Genomic DNA, 20191 nt, shown 5'->3' on the forward strand with positions numbered 1-20191 from the left:
ACTGTACGGACTCCTGTCAGGTATATATTATTGTAGATCAACCGATATCTTCAGATCCAGAAAATTTATGGAATCCTGTTTAATCGTGCAGGTAAGTTTAATATTTATACTGTTTTCATTCAAATATTGAAGGAATCCTTCCAATTGCACTTTGGAACCGTGCCAGACAAATAAGATATCATCGATGAATCTCATCCATAATACAACTCAGGGGCGGACACAGACTGTAGTGGGCCCCTGTGCAAGAAATTTTTCGGGCCCCCCCAACCCTTCATAGGGCAACAAAGTTATTTGTTATTTGTTGTTATCTAATATTGAGGCTATGCAGGGCTGGATATAATATCTGTATAGAACATAATGTAACCCCCCATAGAATATAATGCAGCCCCTCCATAGAATATATGGCAACCCCCTCATAGGATATAATGCCGCCCCTTATATAGTATAATGTAGCCCCTCCATAGAATACAATGTAGCCCTCCTCATATAGTATAATGCAGCCCCCATAGAATATAATAAATATAATACAGCCCCCCTATAGAATATAATGTAGCCCCAAACAGAATATAATACAGCTCACCTCCCCATAGAATATAATGTAGCCCCCCATATTATATAACACAGCCTCCCCTTATAAAATATAATGTAAAATGTACCCCCCATGGTATATAACAGCCGCATAGTATATAGCCCAGCACCACATGGTATACAGCCCAGCCGACCATGGTATATCGCCCCCCCAGAATGGTATAATACAGCCCAGCATGGTATAATAAAGCCCAGCGTGGTATATAACACAGCCGCACATGGTATATAGCCTAGCCCACCATGGTATATAGGCCCCCAGAATGGTATAATACAGCCCAGCATGGTATACAGGCCCCCCAGAATGGTATAATACAGCCCAGCATTGTATAATACAGCCCAGCATGGTATATAGCCCCCCCAGCATGCTATAATACAGCCCAGCATGGTATATAGCCCCCCAGCATGGTATAATACAGCCCAGCATGGTGTATAGCCCCCCCAGCATGGAATAGAGTCCTCCCCAGCATGGTATATAGCCCCCCCCTGCATGGTATGATACAGCCCAGCATGGTATATAGCCCCCCCAGCATGGTATAATACAGCCCAGCATGGCATATAGCCCCCCCGAGCATGGTATAATACAGCCCAGCATGGTATATAGCCCCCCCCAGCATGGCCCCACAGCCCAGCATGGTATATAGCCCCCCCAGCATGGTATAATACAGCCCAGCATGGTATAATACAGCCCAGCGTGGTATAATACAGCACAGCATGGTATATAGGCCCCCCAGAATGGTATAATACAGCCCAGCATGGTATAATACATCCCAGCATGGTATAATACAGCCCAGCATGGTATATAGCCCCCCCAGCATGGTATAATACAGCCCAGCATGGTATAATACAGCTCAGCATGGTATATAGCCCCCCCAGCATGGTATAATACAGCCCAGCATGGTATATAGCCCCCCCAGCATGGTATAATACAGCCCAGCATGGTATATAGCCCCCCATCATGGTGTATAGCCCCCCCCAGCATGGTATATAACCCCCCCAGCATGGTATAATACAGCCTAGCAAGGTATGTAGCCCCCACAGCATGGTATAATACAGCCTAGTATGGTATTTATCCCCCCAAGCATGGTATAATACAGCTCACCATGGTATATAGCCCCCCCGAGCATGGTATAATACAGCCCAGCATGGTATATAGCCCCCCAGCATGGCCCCACAGCCCAGCATGGCCCCACAGCCCAGCATGGTGTATAGCCCCCCCAGCATGGTATATAGCCCCCCCAGCATGGTATATAGCCCCCCCAGCATGGTATATAGCCCTCCAACATGGTATATAGCCCCTCCAGCATGGTATATAGCCCCCCCAGCATGGTATATAGCCCCCCCAGCATGGTATATAGCCCCCCCAGCATGAAATATAGCCCCCCCAGCATGATATATAACCCCCCCAGCATGATATATAGCCCCCCAGCATGGCCCCACAGTTCAGTACTCACACTGATTTAAAAAAAACAAAAAAAACCACTCCTCACCTTCTCCTCGTGCCTGCGTTGCTCCTGTCTCTCCCTTGCACTGCCTGGTACACAGTGAGAGCATGATGATGTCATCGCACACCCGCTGTGTCAGAGGCAGAGCGGGGAATGATGGGAGAGGGAGCGTCAACTGACGCTCTCTCCTCCAGGCTCCATCATTGCCTCCTTCAATGCGGGGCGGGGGTGGAGTCGGCGCTGGGGGCAGGCGGGCCCCCCTGCCTCACAGGGGCCCCTTTGCCTCCCGCAGCGCTGCTCTCCTCATTGCACTACACATGGCTAATTTGAATTTTGACATAATTAGCCATGCGGTGCTGGAGGCTGGAGGGGCCCCCTCTCCCCTGGGGCCCCCGTGCAATGCACGGTCTGCACGGGCGGTAGGTCCGCCCCTGATACAACTGAACCTGATGATATATAATCCCCATTTTCAACATGTTCATGCTCCCATGCCCCCATGAATACATTTGCGTAGGAGGGTGCGAAAGCCGCACCCATCGCTACGCCTCTCTTCTGAACATAAAATCGATCCTTAAAAACAAAATAGTTATGTAAAAGAGCATACTCCAACAATGGCATTAAAAAACCTACTAATGAAACATCAAGTCCAGGACTGGATAAATACCGCTTCACTGCTAAAAGACCTTGCTCATGTGGAATTGATGCATATGGGAAGATGGAGGTAAATACAGGATAATCCTGGAGGAAAACCTGTTAGGAGCTGCAAAAGCCTTGAAACTGGGATATTGGTTCAACTTCCAGTAGGACAACGACCCTACACATACTGCCAGAGCTACAAAGGATGGTTTAGATCAGCGCATATTTGTGTGAATGGAACAGTGCAGACCGAAATCCCATTGGGAATCTGTTTCAAGATGTGAAATTTGCTGTGCACAGACTTTTCCACCCAATCTCACTGAGCAAAAGCAAGTGTGCAGAGAAGGGGCAAAAATGTCCTCTGTAAATGTGAAAAGCTGGTAGAGACAGACCTCAAAAGACTTCAGCAGTAACTGCAGAGATAGGTGGTCCTACAAAGTATTGACTCGGGGGCTGAATACATATGCATGACACAATTTTTAAATTTGTATTTTTAAAGTATTTATAAAGCAATATCACTTTCTTTACACTACACAAATACTTGCTACTTTGTGTTTATATATCACAAAGAATCCAAATAAAATACATTTAAGACCTCATTCACATATCCGTGTTTAAACACTTGCGTGAAAAAATGGGACTGGTGTTATTGGATCAGTGTGTCATCGGTGTATGGGCGTGTGTCCATTTTTCCCATCAGATAAATGACAGCTTGTCCTATCCTTTGCAATGGAATCCGTTTGCTGTATATGTTTTTCACAGACTGATACCGGGGGGGGGAAAAAAATGTCTCGCGTTTTGTATGACACAGTGTCACTGATGTGTCGGGTGTGATAGACAGTCATCCTGGATCTGGCTGTAGAAGGTCATTGCGTTTAGCTCTACAAGCACCTTCCTGATTTTTGCATCTCTTGTGGAGTGATATCCTTCTCCCTCTAGGATACAACAGTTACCTCCACCTGCTGCTAATTAACACACCTTTGCTGAAGGTTTAAATACATTCAGTATCTTCAGCATGGCGCTGGTGTTAGCTCAATTTCCCTCTGTCTTGTTGGAAGTACTAGCGGTCGGCTAGTGTCTTCTTGGAGAACTCCTGATGTGATATATCAGTGGTCTTCTCAAGCTAAGTGTATCCCCTCAGTTGTCCACTTTCTCTGTCTTTAGTTGTAGTAGGGGATGACTAACGCTTACCCCGTCCCCTCCCTATCAAGGGCCTATCGTTAGGGTCAGGCAGGGATTGGGTTCCTGCTCGGCGATAGGTGCAGAACCTATTTAGGGATGTTTAGGACAGATAAGGTGTTAGATCTGACTAGTGGTCTCCACTCCCGCCTTCCCTAGTGTTTGGACTCCCCCCCCCCCCTTTCCCGTTGTTGTGCACCTTACGTCTCCCTCACCTAGCTTAACAGGCTACATGAAAATACACAGACATGTGAATAACACCATATATTATAATGGGTACAATTCTGCAAAAGGAACACAATACCTGCTTAAAGGGATTCTCCACTACAAGACAACCAGTACTTAAACACTTCAAGGCCCTATTTAAAATAATAAAAAATGGATGCTCATCTGCAGCAGTGCCACTCCAGTGATGTCATCATCGCCATTTCCATCAGTTCATATAATTGGCTGTAGCAGGCCCGTGACAACAATCGGTGGCTGCTGATTGCCTGTAGTTCATCAACTTTCTGTAGAAATGGCAAAAGGTACCCAACCAATGGCCACCGATTGGCAGCAGCAGTCCCGTGACCTGCAGTGTTGAAATCACCAGAACGGTGCTGCTATGGAAGGTGAGTCCCATTGTTTTGTTTTTTTTGTCTTGTTTAGCGTAGCCCATAAGTGATTAAGCAGAGAGGTTATCCTGTAATGGACAACCTCTTTATGGTAAGATAATGGAATAATCTTCAATGTCTGAATCAGGCATCTGATTGATCATGGTTTGTACATACTGAAAGCAGAAAGACAAACAAGCAGCAACAGCGGACACCGGCAGAAGAGGCCCTTGTGCAAGAACTTAATATGGGCCCTTCGCAGTCAGAGCGTGCATCATTTATACACAATTCTACATGGTTTGGAGGTGGAAAGAGACCTCCTTACCTCTTGGGCACAGGTTGCACCAATAATAAGTCCGCCCCTGGTCTGCAGTAAAGGCTTGTTTGGTAAAGTATCTGAAGGGCAAAACCCCAGTATTTTGTGATGTCCATGTGTTCCAGACTTCAGAATGACAGGCGCAGCGCTGTGCTGCTGATCGGTTGGGGGTCCAGGTCCTATGACCACCATCGATGAGTCAAAATACGGCTCCTTGATGAACTGTGCGCACAAAGCTTTCTACAGGTTGGGGCATTTTTTATACTCCATTGAACTTTTTTTTGCTTTGTCTTCACCTAGTAATTCACACTATTTTGCTGTTTTTATAAAAAAAAATACAGGCCAGATCATTTAAAGCGGGGGATCTCCGTCACAGGCCTCACCTATCTGTGGTCTAAAAATTGGGGCATTTTTTGAGCTCAATTGAACTGTTGTTGCTGTATCACACAGGATAGGATTAGATACACAGCTCAGCAGTGTCACACAGGAGAGGATTAGATACACAGCTCAGTAGAAAGTATCACACAGGAGAGGATTAGATACACGGCTCAGCAGTCAGTATCACACAGTATAGGATTAGATACAAGGCTCAGCAGTCAGTATCACACAGGATAGGATTAGATACACGGCTCAGCAGTCAGTATCACACAGTATAGGATTAGATACAAGGCTCAGCAGTCAGCATCACACAGGATAGGATTAGATACACAGCTCAGCAGACAGTATCACACAGGAGAGGATTAGATACACAGCTCAGCAGACAGTATCACACAGGAGAGGATTAGGTACACAGCTCAGCAGTGTCACACAGGAGAGGATTAGATACATGGCTCAGCAGACAGTATCACAAAGGATAGGATTAGATACACAGCTCAGCAGAAAGTATCACACAGGATAGGACTAGATACACAGCTCAGCAGTCAGTATCACACAGGATAGGATTAGATACACAGCTCAGCAGTCAGTATTACACAGGGCAGGATTAGATACACAGCTCAGCAGTCAGTATCACACAGGATAGGATTAGATACACAGCTCAGCAGTCAGTATTACACAGGGCAGGATTAGATACACGGCTCAGCAGTCAGTATCACACAGGATAGGATTAGATACATGACTCAGCAGAAAGTATCACACAGGAGAGGATTAGATACACTGCTCAGCAGTCAGTATCATACAGGATAGGATTAGATACACAGCTCAGCAGTCAGTATCACACAGGATAGGATTAGATTCACGGCTCAGCAGACAGTATTACACAGGATAGGATTAGATACACTGCTCAGCAGTCAGTATCATACAGGATAGGATTAGATACACAGCTCAGCAGACAGTATCACACAGGAGAGGATTAGATAATAATAATAATAATAATAAATTGTATTTCTATAGTGGCGACATATTCCGCAGCACTTTACATTTCAGAGGGGACTTGTACAGACAATAGACATTACAGCGTAACAATAATCACGTAGCTCATAACAGATACCAAGAGGAAAGAGGGCCCTGCTCACAAGCTTACAGTCTATGAGGAAAAAAGGGAGACACGAAAGGTGGGTGGTAACAGTTGCCCTGATTGTATGGACCAGCCGTAATGTTAAGTGTGTAACAGTACAGACACAGAGGGCTAATGGATGCATAAATCATGTGGGAACATGATGCGGGGAACCTGGTTATGGTAAAAAAAACTTTTGACTGTGCCACATAGGGATAGATTACGTTAATGTGTTGAGGCGGTAGGCCAGTCTAAATAAATGCGTTTTCAGGGCACGCTTAAAACTGGGGATTGGGGACTAATCGTATTGACCTGGGAAGTGCATTCCAAAGAATTGGTGCAGCACATGTATAGTCTTGAAGATGGGAGTGGGAGGTTCTGATTATTGAGGATGCTAACCTCAGGTCATCAGCAGAACAGAGGGCACGGGTAGGGTGGTATACTGAAACAAGGGAGGAGATGTAGGGTGGTGCTGAGCCATGGAGAGCTTTGTGGGTGAGGGCAATAAGTTTATACTGAATTCTGGAGTGGATGGGTAGCCAGTGTAATGACTGGCACAAGGTAGAGGCATCGGTGTAACGACTGGCAAGGAATATGATCCTGGCTGCAGCATTCAAGACAGATTGGAGGGGGGAGAGTTTGGTAAGAGGGAGACCGATTAGAAGAGAGTTACAATAGTCGAGACGAGAATGAATAAGAGAAACAGTAAGAGTTTTTGCAGAGTCAAAAGTAAGAAAAGGTCGAATTCTAGAAATGTGTTTGAGATGCAGATGACAACAGCGAGCCAGTGTTCGAATGTGCGGGGCAAAGGAAAGCTCGGAGTCAAGTATGACCCCAAGACAGTGGGTATGTTGCTGGGGAGTAATAGTGGAACCACACACAGAAATGGCAATGTCGGGTATAGGTACATTAGTAGAGGGAGGAAACACCAGGAGTTCAGACTTTAACAGGTTCAGTTTCAGATATAGTGAGGACATGATGTTAGACACAGCGTTTAGACAATCGCCGGTGTTTTCTAGAAAGGCTGGCGTGATGTCAGGAGAAGAAGCGTATAATTGGATGTCATCATCATAGAGATGGTACTGGAAACCAAATCTACTGATTGTTTTACCAATAGGGGCAGTGTACAAGGAGAAGAGGAGGGGGCCTAGGACTGATCCTTGAGGGACCCCAACAGTAAGGGGAAGATGAGAGGAGGAGGAACCAGCAAAAGATACAGTAAAGGAGCGGTCAGAGAGATAGGAGGAGAACCAGGAGAGAACGGTGTCCTTGAGGCCAATGGAACGGAGCATAGTGAGGAGAAGCTGATGATCCACAGTGTCGAATGCTGCAGAGAGATCCAAGAGAATTAGCATGGAGTAATGACCATTTGATTTAGCTGTTAGTAGATCATTAGAGACTTTAGTGAGGGCAATTTCAGTAGAGTGTAAAGAGCGGAAACCGGATTGGAGAGGGTCGAGAAGAGAGTTTTCTGAGAGATAGTGGATAAGACGGGAGTGGACCAGGCGTTCCAGGAGTTTAGAGATGAAGGGAAGATTAGAGACAGGTCTATAATAAGCGGCACAGTTTTGGTCGAGGGATGGTTTTTTAAGTAGTGGATGTATGATGGCATGCTTAAATGAGGAGGGAAAGATACCAGAAGAGGGAGAGAGGTTAAATACTTTAGTTAGGTGTGGGGTGACAGCAGGGGAAAGGGGTTGGAGGAGATGTGACGGAAATGGGTCACTGATGCAAGTGGTTGGGCGAGAAGATGCAAGGAGCCTGCTTACTTCTTCTTCTGTGACTGGTTCAAACTCAGAGAGTGAGCTAGATGCAGTGGGGGAGGGAGGACAGTGCATGGTATGAGGGGATTGGGAGATAATTTCCTGTCGAATCTGGTCAATTTTTTCTTTGAAGTAATTGGCCACAGATATACAGCTCAGCAGTCAGTATCACACACAGAGGCGTATCTAGGCTTTCTAGCACCCGGGGCAAGAATTTGGTTCGGCGTCCCCCCTACACCAAGCACATATGCGACTTGCACACTTAGCCATGTACCCACGAGCTGCTCTCCCTAATGCTCTCAATGTTCAGTAAAAAACTGAAAGCAGGATGAGCTTCCCGTTGTCACAGGACCATAACTATGAAAATCGCATATGAGTGAAGTGTCCATGTGATGACTACTGGAACCTGCAGAGCTGAATCCTGACATTGCAGCTTCTGAATTCGCACAACGAATGCACTGCACATTTTTAGGATTCTCCCTTGCCGATGTACAGTCATGTCAGCACAAGTATGTGATTTATATACTTCTGGCCACATTCCAACTAGACGTGCCCGGCCTCGCTCCGTTCATTTTCATTGAGTGAGGCCACACACGTCTAGTCAGCATGTGACCGCATGTATGTAAATTACTGGCACGAGAGAATCCTGACAGCGTTCAGTGAGCACTGTGAGAATTCAGAAGTCTGCAGTCACATAGAATGACTGCAAACTCCGTACAACCCTGGACAACCCCTTTAATGTTCCTAACAAATAAAAACATGAGAATAAGTCAGTAGCACAAATAACATTTCCATCCAGGTACCTTATAGATGACGTCGTCTCTGGAGTCATTCTCCTTTTCTTCTTCTTGTCCAAACCCCATGATGAGTTTTCTCATCCACAGCGGCCTCTGCAGACTTCCATCTTCTCCGGGCTTCTGCAGCAAATCTCCACACGATGCCCTTAAAAGGTAGAAGTGTCATTATAATGCTCCTGAATAAAAATGTCTGCAATATACTGTCGCCTCACACTATTCCCCTCCCTCCTCTAACATCCCTCTGTTCACCATACTGTCTCATCATATATTTACCCCCTCACTCTCTATACTGTCTGCTCACACATACCCGACTCCCTATACTGTGTCCACATACATTAACCCATTCGCTCCCCATACTGTCTGCACCCAACCCCCATACTGTTTCCTCATACATACTCTGTGTCCTCAAATCTCCCCACTCACATTAAATCCCCCATCCCCAATCCAAATCCCTCACACACATTAAATAACCCCTCATCCACACTCCAAATCCCTCACACACATTAAGTAACCCCCCATCCACACTCCAAATCCCTCACACACATTAAATAACACCCCATCCCCACTCCCAAATCCCCCCACACATTATGCACCCCCCACTCCAAATCCCCCACACATTAACCCCATCCCCACTCATTAACCCCATCCCCACTCCAAATCCCCCACACATTAAATAACCCCCATCCTCACTCCCAAATCCCCCCCACACATTATGTACCCCCACTCCAAATCCCCCACATATTAACCCCATCCCTACTCATTAACCCTCCAAACAATAACCCCCATCCCCACTCATTAATTCCATCCCCACTCATTAACCCCCCGTCCCTACTCCCAAATCCCCCAACACATTATGTACCCCCCACTCCAAATCCCCCACACATTAACCCCCATCCCCACTCATTAACCCCCCACACATTAATTCCATCCCCACTCATTAACCCTCCACAAATTAATTCCATCCCCACTCAGTAATCCCCATCCCCACTCATTAACCCGCCACACATTAACCCCCATCCCCACTCATTAACCCCCCACACATTAACCCCCATCCCCACTCATTAACCCCCCACACATTAATCCCAATCTTCACTCATTAACCCCCACACATTAACCACATCCCCACTCATTAACCCCCCCACTCATTAACCCCCATCCCCACACATTAACCCCCATCCCCACTCATTAACCCCCACACATTAACCCCATCCCCACTCTTTAACCCCCCACACACATTAATCCCCATCTCCACTCATTAACCCCCCCACACAATAATCCCCATCTCCACTCATTAACCCCCCACGCATTAACCCCACTACATATTAACCCCATCCCCACTCATTAACCCCCATCGCCACACATTAACACCCCCCATCTTCGGTGGTTTCTTCAGCTCCACATTGGAGCACACTTACCACCAGCGCTGAGCGTTCACTCTGGGCGCCGGGGAGTGACGTCAGCAGCGTGATCACATGACATGTCACGCTGCTCACGTCGCTCTGGCCCGGCGGTCAGAGCTGCAATTGTACTGGCGTCTATACAGACGCCAGTACAATTATTCCCTGGGAGCCGGCACGCGCACCTTCTCTGCGCCAGCTGTCAGCTTGACAACTGACACAGAGAACCGCTGACTCTCAGGCCAGGGGGGGCGGCAGAACACAACCGCCAGGGAGGACACTGCGGACCGCTGCATTAGGCGGCCCGGACTGCGCCCCCTGCCGGCTGCGCCCGGGGCAACTGCCCCGGCTGCCCCCCCCCTAGATACGCCCCTGATCACACAGGAAGGTATTAGATACACGGCTCAGCAGTTAGTATCACACGGGATAGGATTAGATACACGGCTCAGCAGAAAGTATCACACAGGATAGGATTAGATACATTGCTCAGCAGTCAGTATCACACAGGATAGGATTAGATACACAGTTCAGCAGTCAGTATCACACAGGACAGGATTAGGTACACGGCTCAGCAGTGTCATACAGGAGAGGATTAGATACACAGCTCAGCAGTCAGTATTACACAGGACAGGATTAGATACACGGCTCAGCAGTCAGTATCACACAGGATAGGATTAGATACACAGCTCAGCAGTCAGTATCACACAGGATGGTATTAGGTACACAGCTCAGCAGTCAGTATCACACAGGATAGGATTAGATACACAGCTCAGCAGTCAGTATCACACAGGATAGGATTAGATACACAGCTCAGCAGTTAGTATCGCACAGGATACGATTAGATTCACGGCTCAGTAGTCAGTATCACACAGGATAGGATTAGATACACAGCTCAGCAGTAAGTATAACACAGGATGGTGTTAGATACGCAGCTCAGCAGTTAGTATCACACGGGATAGGATTAGATACACAGCTCAGCAGTCAGTATCACACAGGATAGGTTTAGATACACAGCTCAGCAGACAGTATCACACAGGATGGTATTAGATACACGGCTCAGCAGACAGTATCACACATAGTGTTTGACGAGTGTGACCAACTTTTTACTATTGAGGCTGCCTATGCAGCCTCAATAGTAAAAGATAGGATGTAAAAAATAATTTAAAAAAATATATATTGTTATTCTCACCTTCCGGCGTCCCGCGCAGCCTTCCCGCCTCTCTCCACGCTCCCGGTCCCAGTAATCCTTTGCGAGAATTACCGCGATGAAGTCCGTTCTCGCGGGATCGTGACGTCTCGCGCGAGACTTCGCGATCCCGTGAGAACGGACGTCATCGCTCGCAAAGGATTACTGGGACCGGGAGCGTGAAGAGAGGTGGGAAGGCTGCGCGGGACGTCGGAAGGTGAGAATAACAATATTTTTTATTTTAAAATCTATTTTTTACAGGGATATGGTACCCAAAGCCCGGAGGACAGTCTCCTCTCCTCCGGACCGTGGGTACCATCCGCAAATGTTCTGCTTACTTTTCGCATGGTGTGCACAGCCACATGCGGAAAGTAAGCAGAACAATGCATTCCTATGGGTGCGGGATGGCCACGATTCCGCTAAATTAATGAGCATGCTGCATTTTTTACCGCGAAGCGATTCCGCAGCAGTAAAAACCGCAGCATTAGCGCAGCATTGCGGAATCCCATAGGAATGCTTGGGATGCTTAGTTTTCGCTGCAAAATCGCGCGGTTAAAACCGCCGCGAAAACGCGAAAAAACCGCCACGTATGAACATAGCCTGAGGAGCAGAGGATGTCTGCTCAGGACACACAGTGTAGTACCCGGGAGTAGCAGGACAGAGGAGCAGGGAGGTAAATCACCCACACTCACTACTCTCCATCCTCCGGCTCCAGTGAGCGCTTCTTTCCTCTGCTGTCCACCTTCTCCGCATCTACAGCCTGTCCTCACAATGCAGGACCTGTTATGCCAGAAGTAAACACTATAGCTTCTGGCATAACAGGTCCTGTGATAGAGAGTAAAGGCCCCTTTACATTCAGCGATGCACCAGCGATCCCGACCTCGATATGACCCGGTCAGGATCGCTGGTGCATCGCTATATGGTCGCTAGTGAGCTGCCAAACAGGCAGATCTCACTAGCGACGCAGCGATGCTCGGCAGTCGCTCTTACCTTTCAGACGCGGCGAGGGTGTCCGTCTTCCGCCCGCGTCCATGGCTCGCTCGTCGGCGCCAGCAGGAAGCCGACAACGAGAAATGGCCCAGGACGTTCTCACGCGATCAGCAATATCCAGCGGGGGAGCCGGTCGGAGGTAAGTATCACATGTAGCGATATCGCGAGCAATATCGCTGCTGTGTCACAAAATCGGTGACACTTTAGAGATATTGCTATGTGTAAAACCCCCTTAAGAGATGCTCAGCGGATAGCACTGGGCTATAATAAAATGGCGCCCAGCCACACCTACAGCTGTGAATTGTGCAGCCCACAGAGGCTGCCCAGTTCACTGCTAATGCGGCTGCAATGTTAGAGATCGGACGCCGACCCTACCACTGTCTCCTATGTGGTACCCCTGAGGCTCAGTCGCCACAGAGGTTCTGCACCTTCTCCTAAGGTGTAGTGCCCCACCATCCAGGTAAGGTGGGAACTCCTTTCCACGCTTCAACACTCGCACCCCACACAACAGGGTAGTTCTGCACAACCACATTGCGGCTCAGTGCTTAGAGAGTAGCAGAGCACCTTTGGTGGTTCCCTGCTTGGAACACTGGATGTGCTGGGAGGTGGGTGGAGTTGAGATATATAAATGAGTGGGAAAGTGTAGGATTATGGGTTCAGTCTGGCAGAAGGTCAGGCGGGTAAGAAGTCACTCAGACAGGAGTGAGAATCCCTGGAAGAAGGGATGGAGGAAGGAGTGCTGCAGCTGCCTCAGTGATCTGAGCCAGCTGGCACGGGAAAGGAAAAGAAGGAGAAAGACGTAGAACTGCAACCTAAGCTTCCATAAGAGAGAGAAGGAACAGCGTGGAAGAAGGAGTAGGAGAACAGAGAGGAGTTGTGGGTTGGAAGAGGAACCCTGCCTATAGGTTCTCAGCGCCAGGCCAGGACCCGGTCCCTGAGGTTGTATGGACACTTATGGTTCTGCAGCAGACACCGGTGGAGTAGTTGGCTGTAAATGCACTACTCACATCTAAGACTTGGGGCACAACAGCAACTGATTAGAGAGCCGGGACTCAGGAGAAGGGAGTCCCCGAAGCAGGCTACAGCTGTCTGTCATACGAGTAGAGTTCTTGGGAACATCTGACAGGAGGAACTCCAGAGTACCACGGTACTGGAGCTCTTCACACTTTAAGGCGCAATAGAGGAGTCGTTCAGGAAAGGTACATGTTGGCGGAGTGTTGGAGAGGAGCTTTCCATCTGGCCTGGAGGTTGGCTGAGTCTCTGACCCGGAGGACACGGCCTGGAGGCAGGCACCCTTTTGTACCGCAGACTGTGAGTAAAGTTTTGGAACTGCAAGCCTCGTTTTCCTCCATTCATTCTCGCGCCAACCCGCTCAGCACCCCTACATCTGGGTACCATCCCTTACACTTCCTGCGCCTCTTGACAACCATTACAACTACACTGCCCTGGGACATCAGCCCTGCCTGTGGAGGGCTATACCATCACTGCTGCACCACACCATCTGTCCCAGAGGATCTGCATGCAGCGTCGGCTTAACACCTCCCTTGCCGAGCACCACAGGTGGCGTCACAAACTATTCCATTCCACATTAACTACATTCCCCCATTACTTGGGCGCCCAGGGCCACGGTCCGGGTCACCGCTGCTGTGACACATCCCACTGACACCGGCCCGGTACCGAGTACCCCACAGCCCTGGGAGGGCGACCCACCTATGTCCAGGAAGTGCCATATTTGCAGACTGTATGTGTCATGCACATATCTGCAAATCAAGATGGCAGCGCCCAGTGGCTACATTAAAACATTATTACAAAAAAACCATAGATCTTACATAGTACAACATTTGCTGAAACAACTTGTTTTGTTACTAACTTTTTTTGGCAAATAATATAAAATTGCGGTACCTTCCCTTTAACCCCTTCCTTACATTGGACATACTATTCCGTCCATGTGACCAGGGACTTAAGTCCCATGGACTGAGTAGCACGTCATACGCGATCAGCGGCGCTCACGGGGGAAGCGCCGCTGATAGCAGCCGGGTGTCAGTTGATTATCACAGCTGACACCCGGCACCATGTGCCAGGGGTGGTCACAGACAGTCCCCGGCACATTAAAACCTGCCCGGCACATTAACCCCAGTGGCATAGGGAACAATCATGCAGGGAGGGGGCTCCCTGCGTGCTTCCCTAAGACCCTCAGAGCAACGCGATGTGCTGCGCTGCTCGGTGGGTCTCCTCCCTGCAGGCCTCCGGATCCAATATGGCCGTGGGGGCCTTCAGGGTCCTGTAAGGAGGCAGCTATCTCAGTGCCTGCTGAGAAAGCCTCAGCAGCGCCTGTCAGATCGCTGATCTGACACAGTGCACTGCAAACTCTCAGATCAGCGATCTGACACTATGATAGTAATGTGTCACATTGGGACAATATAATAAAGTTTAAAAAAAAGTGTAAAAATAATTTATAAAAAAATCCTAAATAAAAAAAAAATCTCTAATAAATTCTTTTTTTGTAAATAGAAAAACAATAAAAATACAAATATTTAGTATCGCCGCGTCCGTAACGACCCGCCATATAAAAATTTCCCATTAGTGAACCCCTTAAAAAAAAGCAAGGCAAAAAACAATGCTTTATCGTCATACCGCCGAACAAAAAGTGCAATAACACGCGATCAAAAAGACGAATATAAATATACATGGTACCGCTGAAAACGTCATCTTGTCCTGCAAAAAACGAGCCACCATACAGCATCATCAGCGAAACAATAAAAAAGTTATAGCTCGCAGAAGAAAGCGATGCCAAAATAATACTTTATATAAAATTGTTTTTATTGTATAAAAAAAATATAAAAAAAAAAACATAAAAAAAATATAAATGAGGTATCGCTGTAATTGTACTGACCCGAAGAATAAAACTGCTGTATCAATTTTACCATACGCGGAACAGTGTAAACGCCCCACCCCACAAAGAAATTCAGGAAATGCTGGTTTTTGTTCATTCTGCGTCCCAAAAATCGGAATAAAAAGCGATCAAAAAATGTCATGTGCCCAAAAATTGTACCAATAAAAACGTCAACTCGTCCCGCAAAAAATAAGACCTCACATGACTCTGTGGGTCAAAATATGGAAAAATTATAGCTCTCAAAATGTGGTGATGCAAAAACTATTTTTACAATAAAAAGCTTCTTTTAGCGTGTGACAGCCGCCAAACATAAAAACCCGCCATAAATAGTAAATCAAACCCCCATTATCACCCCCTTAGTTAGAGAAAAATAATAAAAAAAATGTATTTATTTTCATTTTCCCATTAGGGTTAGGGCTAGTGTTAGGGTTAGGGCTAGGGTTAGGGGTGTGTTTGGGTTAGGGTTGGAGTTAGAATTGGGCAGTTTCCACTGTTTAGGCACATCAGGGGCTCTCCAAATGCAACATGGCATCTGATCTCAATTCCAGCCAATTCTGCATTGAAAAAGTCAAACAGTGCTCCTTCCAAGCTCTGAGATGCGCTCAAACAGTGGTTCACCCCCACATATGGGGTATCAGCCTACTCAGGATAAATTGCACAACAACTTTTGAGGTCCAATGTCTCCTGTTACCCTTGGGAAAATAAAAAAAAGGGAACACAAATATAATTTTTGTGTAAAAAAAAAAATTTTTTTATTTTTATGGCTCTACGTTATAAAATTCTGTGAATCACTTGGGAGTTCAAAGTGCTCACCACACATCAAATAAGATACTTTGGGGGGTCTAGTTTCCAAAATGGGGTCACTTGTTTCCACTGTTTAGGCACATCATGGGCTCTCCAAAAGTGACATGACACCCGCAGACCATTCCATCAAAGTCTGCATTCCTAAACGTCACTACTTCCCTTCCGAGCCCCAATAGCTACCCATACAGTAGTTTTCTCCCACATATGGAATATCAGCGTACTCAGGACAAATTGGACAACAACGTTTGGGGTCCAATTTCTCCTGTTAATAAAAAATTGGGGACTAAAAGATCATGTTTGTGGAGAAATATGATTTTTTTATTTTCACGCCCGGACATTAAAAACTTCTGTGAAGCACTTGGGGGTTCAAAGTTCTCACCACACATCTAGATAAGTTCCTTGGGGGTTCTAATTTCCAAAATTGGGTCACCTGTGGCGGGTTTCCACTGTTTAGGCACATTAGGGGCTCTCCAAACGTAACATGGCGTCCGATCTCAATTCCAGCCAATTTTGCGTTGAAAAAGTCAAACGGCGCTCCTTCGCTTCTGAGCTCTGCCATGCGCCCAAACAGTGGTTCCCCCCACATATCAGGTATCAGCGTACCCAGGACAATTTGCATAATAACTTTTGCTGTCCAATTTCTCCTGTTAACCTTTGTAAAATAAAAAAATTGGATGTGAACTAATTTTTTTATGAAAAAAAGTTAAATGTTCATTTTTAATTAAACATTCCAACAATTCCTGTGAAGCACCTGAAGGGTTAATAAACTTCTTGAATGTGGTTTTGAGCACCTTGAGGGGTGCAGTTTTTAGAATGGTGTCACTTTTGGGTATTTTCTATCATATAGACCCCTCAAAGTGATCTCAAATGTGATGAGGTCCCTAAAAAAAATGGTGTTGCAAAAATGAGAAATCGCTGGTCAACTTTTAACCCTTATAACTTCCTAACAAAAATTTTTGGTTCCAAAATTGTGCTGATGTAAAGTAAACATGTGAGAAATGTTACTTATTAAGTTTTTTGTGTGCCGTATTTCTGTGATTTAATGGGCATAAAAGTTGGAAAATTGCAAAATTTTTGCCAAATTTCCATTTTTTCACAAATAAGCACAAGTTATATCAATTAAATTTTACCACTAACATGAAGTACAATATGTCACGAGATAACAATGTCAGAATCACCGGGATCCATGGAAGCGTTCCAGAGTTATGGCCTCATAAAAGGACAGTGGTCAGAATTGTAAAAATTGACCCGGTCATGAACGTGCAAAACACCCTTGGGGGTAAAGGGGTTAACTCTACAAAGTGACTTTGTTCTTAAGGGGTTAAGGCCCCCGTCATACTAAGCGAGATCGCTAGCAATATCGCTTAAGCGTCACCGATTTTGTGGCGCAGCAGCGATATTGCTAACGATATCACTATGTGTGATACTTACCTCCGACCGGCTCCCCCGCTGGTTATCGCTGATCGCGCGAGAACGCCCTGGGCCGTTTCTTGTCGGCCGCTTCCTGCTGGGCTTCCTGCTGGCGCCGATGAGCGTCGCGTGGACGCGGGCGGGAGGACGTCTTCATCGCCGCATCTGACAGGTAAGTAACGACCGCCGACCGCTGCTGCATCGCTGGTGAGGTCTGCCTGTGTGGCAACTCACTAGCGACCATTTAGCGATGCACCAGCGATCCTGACCGGGTCGTATCGTGGCCGGGATCGCTGGTGTATCGCTAAATGTGATGGTACCCTTAAACATTTTCTTTAGTTCACAGAACAAAGCATATTCTATCTCCTGAGGCTGATGTGAGACCCCCTGTGGTTACGGCTCCCCCGGGTCTACTATCTCCATCCACACAATGGGCCCAGGGCTGGTAGAACAATGGTTTGATCGGATGATTACGTTACATTTACCCTTAGCAATCTACTGTCTGGCCTTAAGCCCCCCCCCCCCCCCCCCCCCGTCACACATAGCGATCTCACAAGTTTTGTGACGCAACAGTGATCTCACCAGCGAGATCGCTGTGTGTGACACTTCTCAGCAACCGGCCCCCCTGCCAGGTATCGCTAATCGTCCTGGAATGGCCAGGACATTTTTTTGATCGCTGGTCTCCCGCTGGCCAGCACGCAATCAGCGAACTGCCGCTGGTAACTAAGGTACACATCGGGTTTCTAAGCGGCGCGCAGCTCTTAGAAACCCGATGTGTACCTTAGTTACCAGTGCAGGGAGCTTGTAACCAAGGTACACATCGGGTTTCTAAGTGCCGCGCTGGTAACTAAGGTACACAGTGGGTAACTAAGCGACATGCGTCGCTTTTTACCCACGTGTCGCTGGTGCTGATCGCTGGTGAAGCTGCCTGTTTGGCAGCTCACCAGCGATCATGTAGCGACACACCAGCAATCCTGACAAGGTAATATCGTTGTCGGGATCACTGGTGCGTCGCTATGTGTGACGGGGCCCTTAGCTATACATAAGATCCAGCCTAGTCCTCTTCCTCTGCTTACTGTCAGTGTATGTAAATATTGATTCCTGGGGATGACTGAGGAGCAATAAGATCACTAATAAAACACAGCAATAAAATATCAAATAAAGCGCAACAAAACCAATGCTCCGTGCTGGAAAAAGTCTCGTCCGCTCTGTGTCCATTTGTCCTATAAGTGGCCATATCCTCACAGAGGTGTACGGAGTGAAGTCGCGTGTGTGTACGAAGTGTATGGAGCGGAGCTTTATGTGTACGAGGTGTATGGAGCGGAGCCGTGTGTGTACGAGGTGTACGGAGCGGAGCCGTGTGTGTACGAGGTGTATGGAGTGAAGTCGCGTGTGTACGAGGTGTACGGAGCGGAGCTGCGTGTGTACGAGGTGTACGGAGCGGAGCCGTGTGTGTACGAGGTATATGGAGCGGAAGTTTGTGTGTACGAGGTGTATGGAGCGGAGCTTTGTGTGTACGAGGTGTACGGAGCGGAGCCGTGTGTGTACGAGGTGTATGGAGTGAAGTCGCGTGTGTGTACGAGGTGTATGGATCGGAGCTTTGTGTGTATGAGGTGTACGGAGCGGAGCCGCGTGTGTACGGAGTGAAGTCGCGTGTGTGTATGAGGTGTATGGAGCGGAGCTTTGTGTGTACGAGGTGTACGGAGCGGAGTCGCGTGTGTGTACGAGGTGTATGGAGCGGAGTCGCGTGTGTGTACGAGGTGTATGGAGCGGAGCCGTGTGTGTACGAGGTGTACGGAGCGGAGCCGTGTGTGTATGAGGTGTACGGAGCGGAGCCGCATGTGTACGAGGTGTATGGAGCGGAGCCGTGTGTGTATGAGGTGTACGGAGCAGAGCCGCGTGTGTTAAAGGTGCACGGAGCGGTGCCGCAAGTGTACGAGGTGTACGGAGCAGAGCCGCGTGTGTACGAGGCGTACGGAGCAGAGCCGTGTGTGTACGAGGTGTATGGAGCGGAGTTGTATGTGTACGAGGTGTATGGAGTGGAGCTGTGTGTGTACGAGGTGTACGGAGCAGAGCCGTGTGTGTACGAGGTGTACGGAGCGGAGCCGCATGTGTACGAAGTGTATGGAGCTGAGCTGCGTGTGCACAAGGTGTACGGAGCAGAGCCGCGTGTGTACGAGGTGTACGGAGCAGAGCCGTGTGTGTACGAGGTGTATGGAGCGGAGTCATATGTGTACGAGGTGTACGGAGTGGAGCCATGTGTGTACGAGGTGTACGGAGCGGAGCCGCATGTGTACGAAGTGTATGGAGCTGAGCTGCGTGTGCACAAGGTGTACAGAGCAAAGCTGTGTGTATGGAGCTGAGCTGTGTGCGTACGAGGTGTGTGGAGCGGAACCACATATGTACGAGGTGTGCGGAGTGAGTCGCGTATCTACGAGGTGTGCGGCATGTGTACGGAACGCAGACGCGTGTGTACGGAGCGCAGCTGCGTGTGTTTGAAGTGTACGGAGCAGAGCGGCGTGCGTACAAAGTGTACGGAGCAGAGTCGCATGAGTGCGAGGTGTGAGGAGTGGAGCCGTGTGCGGGCGAGGTGTGAGGAGCGGAGCCGCGTGCGTGCAAGGTGTACGGAGCGGAGCCGCATGCGTGCAAGGTGTAAGGAGCGGAGCCGTGTGTGTACAAGTGTATGGTTTGGGGCTGGTAAT

The sequence above is a fragment of the Dendrobates tinctorius genome, unplaced genomic scaffold (assembly GCF_039654945.1).
Source record: "Dendrobates tinctorius isolate UK_male_01 unplaced genomic scaffold, ASM3965494v1 ptg000294l, whole genome shotgun sequence".
In the NCBI taxonomy this organism is placed as follows: domain Eukaryota; kingdom Metazoa; phylum Chordata; class Amphibia; order Anura; family Dendrobatidae; genus Dendrobates; species Dendrobates tinctorius.